Source organism: Salmo salar, chromosome ssa11 (assembly GCF_905237065.1).
Source record: "Salmo salar chromosome ssa11, Ssal_v3.1, whole genome shotgun sequence".
NCBI classification, from domain to species: Eukaryota; Metazoa; Chordata; class Actinopteri; order Salmoniformes; family Salmonidae; genus Salmo; species Salmo salar.
Genome location: NC_059452.1, coordinates 82,323,753 through 82,333,956, shown reverse-complemented (window position 1 = coordinate 82,333,956; position 10,204 = coordinate 82,323,753).

The window sequence follows — 10,204 nt, the reverse complement described above, 5'->3', positions numbered from 1 at the left end:
AGATGCTTGGAGGGTGTGAGAAAGCTCAGAGCACAAAATAAATGGATCCCTAATGGATAATGTAGAAAAATCCACATACAGTTTCACTGTAATGATGCAGCAGTTAATCTCCTGATTATAGTCAGCTTAGCTCTATCTTTAAGCACCTGTGTGCTTCTCCGGATGGATTACACTGCTTTACCTAGCCTTAAAAATATGTCCCTAAATGGTCTGGGTTGGCTATTGGTGGTGGTTGTTTGCACATTTTAAGTCCATTTTTAGATTAATGCTCACCTCACAAATATTTCAGTGGCTGAGTAAATCAATTAACATTGCCATACAATTCAAAGCAGAATCAAACCAAGTGGATTTGAAAGTAATGGAGAAAGAGACTTATAAGCAACACTATTCTCCTATAGTTACTCAGATGTTTTTTGCCAAGGGCTGCGTCTACATCAAATCAGCTTCCAGGTTTGGGCAAGAAAAGAGGAAAAGCACACTCCTTTAGGATTAGACCCAAGGACATGCAACGATTAGGAGAGTGTGTTTTTGTAGAACTGGAATAGAGCAAAGCAAAATAAATGTAATTACTTAATTCCCTGTGATTGACATTGAAGGGAGCAGCTACTGATAACTTTTGTCTTGTGAGATTTCTTTACATTTTGCGGGTATTTGCAATGGTGGGTGTCACTTTGGAAGCCACTGTGTTGCTTTAAATTAGTAGAAACTTTGTTGATGCAGCATCAGGAACACTTACATTTTATTTTCACTGTTTTTGTTATTTTTCTCCACCACTTTATTTTACCTCATTCATTATGGGTTGTGGGAGTAAGTCCCCTGCAGTTCTGCCTGCCAACGTCCCTGAGTAGGACCACAGATCACTGAGGAATAATAGGCCTATAGAACTGGGGATGGACAGAGATAACTAGGGAGACCCCTCTGGAGGTTTATGCTTGGGACTCACCTTCCCTGTAGGCAGGCTTGATACTAGCAGCAAACATTGTCCTCCCTTACAGCCACTCTTTATTTATAGGCCACCATTATAATGAATGTCAAACAAAGGACCTTGTGTTAAGTTAGACAGAACTTCCCTCTATTATTGCAGTATAAATGTTGTGAGGACCAAACGCTGTGGGGGAATATTGAATAACCCCCAAGAGATTATGTGTCATACAGTCTTTTCTAAACCAGATTGTAAATTGCATACTGTAGAAGTCATCGGAAGACTAAAAAGTGAAATATGTGCCAGTGATAAACCTTCAGTGTACAAACATTTATCCCATTCTATTTAATCCTACCCTCTAAAGGACCAATTTAAAACCCTTTACAGCGAATGTCATGTTCTTAATCATGTTCTCCACTGCTTCAGTTCTAAGCCACAAAGAGCCTAGAATAAAAAGAAATGGGTTGGTGGTGGGCCACTGCCTACAAGTTGGGGAGTGGTGTCATTAAGCACTCTGATAGATTTCCAGGGGGAGGACTAACAGATGACTGCGCAAATGAGCATCCAGGACATGTATTTTTATTTAACCTTTATTTAACTAGGCAAGTCAGTTAAGAACAAATTCTTATTTACAATGGCGGCCTACACCGGAAGACGCTGGGCCAATTGTGCACCGCCCTATGGGACTCCCAATCACGGCCGGTTGTCATATATCCTGGACATTACAGAGAGAGAACCAGTTAGGGCTTAAGTTATGTCTGCCTTTGAACTTTCTGTGGTTCTCTCCCCCTCAAACTCCAAAAGTTAAAGGCATAACAATTAAAAAAGCCCAGAAGCCTTTGTGCCTGTGTGCACCGCCGTCCGCCACCCTCAGCATCCATAATGCATCGAAGCATCAGGGCCCTCTCGGTAAACATAAACAAAATGTTATTAGTGCCAAATCATCTGTCCTTGCTTTCTCCCAACAGGTCTGTCAGTAGATCATGAAGTGTTCCGGTGCAGAGAGCAGAGAGTAGAAACACCTCATTATTGGCCTCTCTGCAGCTCCTAATCGGGTTCATTTGCAGCACAAGGCTATGGGTATTGATCACCAAACACTGAATGTGCTGAGAACGCTAACGAAACTGGGCATTGGAGACAGATCTTGTTATTTATGTCAATGAAAGTACACTCCCATGTGTGATTTGTTGTAAAGGATCAGCTTTTCTACTTTCTGCCAATTGTGGGATTCCTTGGTTGGGTACATTACCATTTTGCAGAAAGGGAAATATTACGGTTCTGTGATGCAAACTGTATTTGAATAGCATATATTGTTCAAGTTTGTTTGGTTTTAATGTAATGTAAGTGCGTTTGTTTCCTGTGAATTTAATTTGCAGCAAATTGAATTGCAAATTGCAACCGCAGGAATAGCTATACTTGCTGCTTTGGAGTTCATGGAAGCACATTTTGGAGCATACAGTGTTTAGCCCCATTGGATTACATTACTGAAAGCTAAATGGCACCCAGAGACTGCTGAAAGTTGTAACATCTACAGACTTCTGATTACTATGCAAACAACATCCAAACGGCAACTGGCTCTATTCACCTGTGACATGCTGATTGACCTCTATCTGTTTGAAATTAATTCAAGTTGTAAACTTCCATTGGCGTACTTGGAATATGAATATGTATAGCATGTTATTGCCCCCGTAGAGTACCAGGAATTTTAGTAATCCACCTAATTGTTAGGGTTCAAGAGCTCAAAAAGCTACACAAGAGGATGGCGCTATTAATATTTATGGCATTTATAAAGCCCATCCGAAGGAATCGTGGGGTTACACGTATCCTAATTGTAATTCATTTTAAGCACAAACAGCATCTGTGTGATTACTTAACAGTCATCAGTCAACAGGACACAACCAGACTAATTTCATTAGCGCTAACAAGCTTGGTTTTATGAATTCTAATGACAATATTAGCAACTCGTGAATATGTTGATAGTGCTCTGCTTTAAATTTTGTTTCTCCTCTGCTTGGAATTGAGAGCCACAATGACCCAGTGTTCTCTATAAAGCCATCGGGGAGGAAACAAATAAATATGCAATTGTGGTCAAACTCTCCCATGATGCTCTCTGCCTGTGGAGGTGACTGCTCGGGTAAATAGCATTGATCAATACATTCTCACTGACAAATCTCCCTTGCACCACAAACCTGTCCCTCAGGTTGCCTATCATTACAAACTCAATTTAAATGAAAACCCCATCTACCATCTAGCTCTGCTGTTATGAAGGAATGTAAACATTGTCCGATTCGGAACAGCCTGAGAAACATAAACATTCTAGGAATCATAATAAAGTTAGTGGTTAAGGATATTGTAAGGTTAGGTTTAGGCATGTCAGGGAGTGTGATGAAATCACATACCAATTTTTTCAACAGGGTCAAATTTATGGAGGGAAGGAGCACTAGAATCACATCAACACATGTTATGCTGCCCACTGCTCTGAGGCTAGGAAACACTGTTACCACCGATAAATCCACTATAATTGAGAATTTCAATAAGCATTTCTCTACGGCTTGCCATGTTTTCCACCTGGCTACCCCTACCCCGGTCAACTGCCCGGCACCCTCCACAGCAACCCGCCAAAGCCCCCACCATTTTCCCTTCACCCAAATCCAGAAAGCTGATGTTCTGAAAGAGCTGCAACATCTGGACCCATACAAATCAGCCGGGCTAGACAATCTGTACCCTCTCTTTCTAAAATGATCTGCCGAAATTGTTGCAACCCCTATTACTAGCCTGTTCAACCTCTTTCGTATCGTCTGAGATTCCCAAAGTTTGGAAAGCTGCCGCGGTCATCCCCCTCTTCAAAGGGGGTGACACTCTAGACCCAAACTGCTACAGACCTATATCTATCCTACCCTGTCTTTCTAAGGTCTTCGAAAGCCAAGTTTAACAAAAAGATTACCGACCATTTCAAATCCCACGGTACCTTCTCCGCTGTGCAATCTGGTTTCAGAGCTGGTCATGGGTGCACCTCAGCCACGCTCAAGGTCCTAAACGACATCATAACCGCCATCGATAAGAAACATTACTGTGCAGCCGTATTCATCGACCTGGCCAAGGCTTTCGACTCTGTCAATCACCACAGCCTTGATTTCTCAAATGATTGCCTCGCCTGGTTTACCAAGTACTCCTCTGATAGAGTTCAGTGTGTCAAATCGGAGGGCCTGTTGTCCGGACCTCTGGCAGTCTCTGGGTGTGCCACAGGGTTCAATTCTCGGGCCGACTCTCTTCTCTGTATACATCAATGATATTGCTCTCAGCTTAAACGCAGGTAAAACTAAATGCATGCTATTCAATCGATCACTGCCCGCACCTGCTCGCCCGTCCAGCATCACTACTCTGGACGGTTCTGACTTAGAATACGTGGACAACTACAAATACCTGGGTGTCTGGTTAGACTGTAAACTCTCCTTCCAGACTCACATTAAGCATCTCCCATCCAAAATGAAATCTACAATCGGCTTCCTATATCGCAACAAAGCATCCTTCACTCATGCTGCCAAACACACCCTCGTAAAACTGACCATCCTACTGATCCTCGACTTCGGCGATGTCATACATAAAATAGCCTCCAACACTCTACTCAACAAACTGGATGCAGTCTATCATCCGTTTTGTCACCAAAGCCCCATATACTACCCACCATTGCGACCGGGACGCTCTCGTTGGTTGGCCCTCGCTTCATACTCGTTGCCAAACCCACTGGCTACAAGTCTCTGCTTGGTAAAGCCCCGCCTTATCGCAGCTCACTGGTCACCATAGCAGCACCCACTCGTAGCACACGCTCCAGCAGGTATATCTCACTGGTCACCCCCAAAGCCAATTCCTCCTTTGGCCGCCTTTCCTTCCAGTTCTCTGCTGCCAATGACTGGAACGAACTGCAAAATCTCTGAAGCTGGAGACTCATATCTCCCTCACTAGCTTTAAGCACCAGCTGTCAGAGCAGCTCACTGTACCTGTACATAGCCCATCTGTAAACAGCCCATCTATCTACCTACCTCATCCCCATACTGTATTTATTTATTTATCTTGCTCCTTTGCACCCCAGTATCTCTACTTGCACATTCATCTTCTGCACATCTACCATTCCAGTGTTTAATTGCTATATTGTAATTACTTCGCCACCATGGCCTATTTATTGCCTTAACTTACCTCATTTGCACTCACTGTATATAGACTTTTTGTTTTCTTTTGTTCTACTGTATTATTGACTGTATGTTTTGTTTATTCCATGTGTAACTCTGTGTTGTTGTATGTGTCGAATTGCTACGCTTTATCTTGGCCAGGTCACAGTTGCAAATGAGAACTTGTTCTCAACTAGCCTACCTGGTTAAATAAAGGTGAAATAAAAAAAAAATAATAATAATTACTATAGCGAGATGAAGTTAACTTTCTTCCAGTCTTCAGAAAAATGTCTAATCTAAATCCAGCACCGCTGTGGATTATATGTGAACAATATATCACATATCTGATAAGAGCTCTAAAATTAAGAATCACATGTACATATAAAGTAATCAAATCAAATGTATTTATATAGCCCTTCGTACATCAGCTGATATCTCAAAGTGCTGTACAGAAACCCAGCCTAAAACCCCAAACAGCAAGCAATGCATGTGAAAGAAGCACGGTGGCTAGGAAAAACTCCCTAGGAAAAACTCCCTAGAAAGGCCAAAAACCTAGGAAGAAACCTAGAGAGGAACCAGGCTATGAGGGGTGGTCAGTCCTCTTCTGGCTGTGCAGGGTGGATATTATAACAGAACATGGTCAAGATGTTAAAATGTTCATAAATGACCAGCATGGTCAAATAATAATAATCATAGTAGTTGTCGAGGGTGCAACAAGCACGTCCGGTGAACAGGTCAGGGTTCCATAGCCGCAGGCAGAACAGTTGAAACTGGAGCAGCAGCACGGCCAGGTGGACTGGGGACAGCAAGGAGTCATCGTACCAGGTAATCCTGAGGCATGGTCCTAGGGCTCAGGTCCTCCGAGAGAAAGACAGAAAGAGAGAATTAGAGAGAGCATATTTAAATTCACACAGGACACCGGATAAGACAAGAGAAATACTCCAGATGTAACAGACTGACCCTAGCCCCCCGACACATAAACTACTGCAGCATAAATACTGGAGGCTGAGACAGGAGGGATCAGAAGACACTGTGGCCCCATCCGATGATACCCCCGGACAGGGCCAAACAGGCAGGATATAACCCCACCCACTTTGCCAAAGCACAGCCCCCACACCACTAGAGGGATGTCTCCAACCACCAACTTACCGTCCTAAGACAAGCCCGAGTATAGCCCACAACGATCTCCGCCATGGCACAACCCAAGGGGGGGCGCCAGCCCAGACAGGAAGACCACGTCAGTGACTCAACCCACTCAAGTGACGCACCCCTCCCATGGATGGCATGGAAGAACACCAGTAAGCCAGTGACTCAGCCCCTGTAAAAGGGTTAGAGGCAGAGAATCCCAGTGGAAAGAGGGGAACCGGCAAGGCAGAGACAGCAAGGGCGGTTCGTTGCTCCAGCCTTTCAGTTCACCTTCACACTCCTGGGCCAGACTATACTTAATCATAGGACCTACTGAAGAGATAAGTCTTCAGTAAAGACTTAAAGGTTGAGACTGAGTCTGCGTCTCTCACATTGGTAGGCAGACCATTCCATAAAAATGGAGGTCTATAGGAGAAAGCCCTACCTCCAGCCGTTTGCTTAGAAATTCTAGGGACAATTAGGAGGCCTGCGTCTTGTGACCGTAGCGTACGTGTAGGTATGTACGGCAGGACCAAATCGGAAAGATAGGTAGGAGCAAGCCCATGTAATGCGTTGTAGGTTAGCAGTAAAACCTTGAAATCAGCCCTTGCCTTAACAGGAAGCCAGTGTAGGGAGGCTAGCACTGGAGTAATATGATAAAAAATGTTGGTTCTAGTCAGGATTCTAGCAGCCGTATTTAGCACTAACTGAAGTTTGTTTAGTGCTTTATCCGGGTAGCCGGAAAGTAGAGCATTGCAGTAGTCCAGCCTAGAAGTAACAAAAGCATGGATTAATTTTTCTGCGTCATTTTTGGACAGAAAGTTTCTGATTTTTGCAATGTTACGTAGATGGAAAAAAGCTGTCCTTGAAACAGTCTTGATATGTTCTTCAAAAGAGAGATCAGGGTCCAGGGTAACGCCGAGGTCCTTCACAGTTTTATTTGAGACGACTGTACAACCATCCAGATTAATTGTCAGATTCAACAGAAGATCTCTTTGTTTCTTGGGACCTAGAACAAGCATCTCTGTTTTGTCCGAGTTTAAAAGTAGAAAGTTTGCAGCCATCCAGTTCTTTATGTCTGAAACACAGGCTTCTAGCGAGGGCAATTTTGGGGCTTCACCATGTTTCATTGAAATGTACAGCTGTGTGTCGTCCGCATAGCAGTGAAATTTAACATTATGTTTTCGAATGACATCCCCAAGAGGTAAAATATATAGTGAAAACAATAGTGGTCCTAAAACGGAACCTTGAGGAACACCGAAATTTACAATTGATTTGTCAGAGGACAAACCATTCACAGAGACAAACTGATATCTTTCCGACAGATAAGATCTAAACCAGGCCAGAACTTGTCCATGTTGACCAATTTGGGTTTCCAATCTCTCCAAAAGAATGTGGTGATCGATGGTATCAAAAGCGGCACTAAGATCTAGGAGCACGAGGACAGATGCAGAGCCTCGGTCTGACGTCATTAAAAGGTCATTTACCATCTTCACAAGTGCAGTCAGTGCTATGATGGGGTCTAAAACCAGACTGAAGCGTTTCGTATACATTGTTTGTCTTCAGGAAGGCAGTGAGTTGCTGTGCAACAGCTTTTTCAAAAAATTTTGAGAGGAATGGAAGATTCGATATAGGCCGATAGTTTTTTATAATTTCTGGATCAAGATTCGGCTTTTTCAAGAGAGGCTTTATTACTGCCACTTTTAGTTAGCTTGGTACACATCCGGTGGATAGAGAGCCGTTTATTATGTTCAACATAGGAGGGCCAAGCACAGGAAGCAGCTCTTTCAGTAGTTTAGTTGGAATAGGGTCCAGTATGCAGCTTGAGGGTTTGGAGGCCATGATTATTTTCATCATTGTGTCAAGAGATATAGTACTAAAACACTTTAGTATCTCCCTTGATCCTAGGTCCTGGCAGAGTTGTGTAGACTCAGGACAATGGAGCTTTGGAGGAATACCCAGATTTAAAGAGGAGTCTGTAATTTGCTTTCTAATGATCAGGATCTTTTCCTCAAAGAAGTTCATAAATTTATTACTGCTGAAGTGAAAGCCATCCTCCATTTGCGAAGGCTGCTTTTGAGTTAGCTTTGCGACAGTATCAAAAATAAATTTCGGATTGTTCTTATTTTCCTCAGTTAAGTTGGAAAAACAGGATGATCAAGCAGCAGTGAGGGCTCTTCGATACTGCACAGTACTGTCTTTCCAAGCTAGTCGGAAGACTTCCAGTTTGGTGTGGCGCCATTTCCGTTCCAATTTTCTGGAAGCTTGCTTCAGAGCTCGTGTATTTTCTGTATACCAGGGAGCTAGTTTCTTATGACAGATGTTTTTAGTTTTTAGGGGTGCAACTGCATCTAGGGTATTGCGCAAGGTTAAATTGAGTTCCTCGGTTAGGTGGTTAACTGATTTTTGTCCTCTGACGTCCTTGGGTAGGCAGAGGGAGTCTGGAAGGGCATCAAGGAATCTTTGGGTTGTCTGAGAATTTATAGCACGACTTTTAATGCTCCTTGGTTGGGGTCTGAGCAGATTATTTGTTGCGATTGCAAACGTAATAAAATGGTGGTCCAATAGTCCAGGATTATGAGGAAAAACATTAAGATCCACAACATTTATTCGATGGGACAAAACTAGGTCCAGAGTATGACTGTGGCAGTGAGTAGGTCCAGAGACATGTTGGACAAAACCCACTGAGTCGATGATGGCTCCGAAAGCCTTTTGGAGTGGGTCTGTGGACTTTTCCATGTGAATGTTAAAGTCACCAAAAATTAGAATATTATCTGCTATGACTACAAGATCCGATAGGAATTCAGGGAACTCAGTGAGGAACACTGCATATGGCCCAGGAGGCCTGTAAACAGTAGCTATAAAAAGTGAGTGAGTAGGCTGCATAGATTTCATGACTAGAAGCTCAAAAGACGAAAACGTCATTGTTTTTGTTTTTGTAAATTGAAATTTGCTATCGTAAATGTTAGCAACACCTCCGCCTTTGCCGGATGCACGGGGGTATGGTCACTAGTGTAACCAGGGGTGAGGCCTCATTTAACACAGTAAATTCATCAGGCTTAAGCCATGTTTCAGTCAGGCCAATCACATCAAGATTATGATCAGTGATTAGTTCATTGACTATAACTGCCTTGGAAGTGAGGGATCTAACATTAAGTAACCCAATTTTGAGATGTGAGGTATCACAATCTCTTTCAATAATGGCAGGAATGGAGGAGGTCTTTATACTAGTGAGATTGCTAAAGCGAACACCGCCATTTTTAATTTTGCCCAACCTAGATCGAGGCACAGACACGGTCTCAATGGGGAAAGCTGAGCTGACTACGCTGACTGTGCTAGTGGCAGACTCCACTAAGCTGGCTTGCTGTCCAACAGCCTGCCGCCTAGCCCGCACCCTATTTCATTGTAGAGCTAGTGGAGTTAGAGTCCTGTCTATGTTCGTCGATAAGATGACAGCACCCCTCCAGCTAGGATGGAGTCCGTCACTCCTCAACAGGCCAGGCTTGGTCCTGTTTGTGGGTGAGTCCCAGAAAGAGGGCCAATTATCTACAAATTCTATCTTTTGGGAGGGGCAGAAAACAGTTTTCAACCAGCGATTGAGTTGTGAGACTCTGCTGTAGAGCTCATCACTCCCCCTAACTGGGAGGGGGCCAGAGACATCTTTCTAGCTGATTTACACGCTGAAGCTATGTTGCGCTTGGTGACCTCTGACTGTTTCATCCTAACATCGTTGGTGCCGACGTGGATAACAATATCTCTATACTCGCCAGTTTTAGCTTTAGCTAGCACCGTCTTTAGATTAGCCTTAACGTCGGTAGCCCTGCCCCCTGGTAAACAGTGTATGATCGCTGGATGATTAGTTTTAAGTCTAATACTGCGGGTAATGGAGTCGCCAATGACTAGGGTTTTCAATTTGTCAGAGCTAATGGTGGGAGCTGTCGGCGTCTCAGACCCCACAACGGGAGGAGTAGAGACCAGAGAAGTCTCGGCC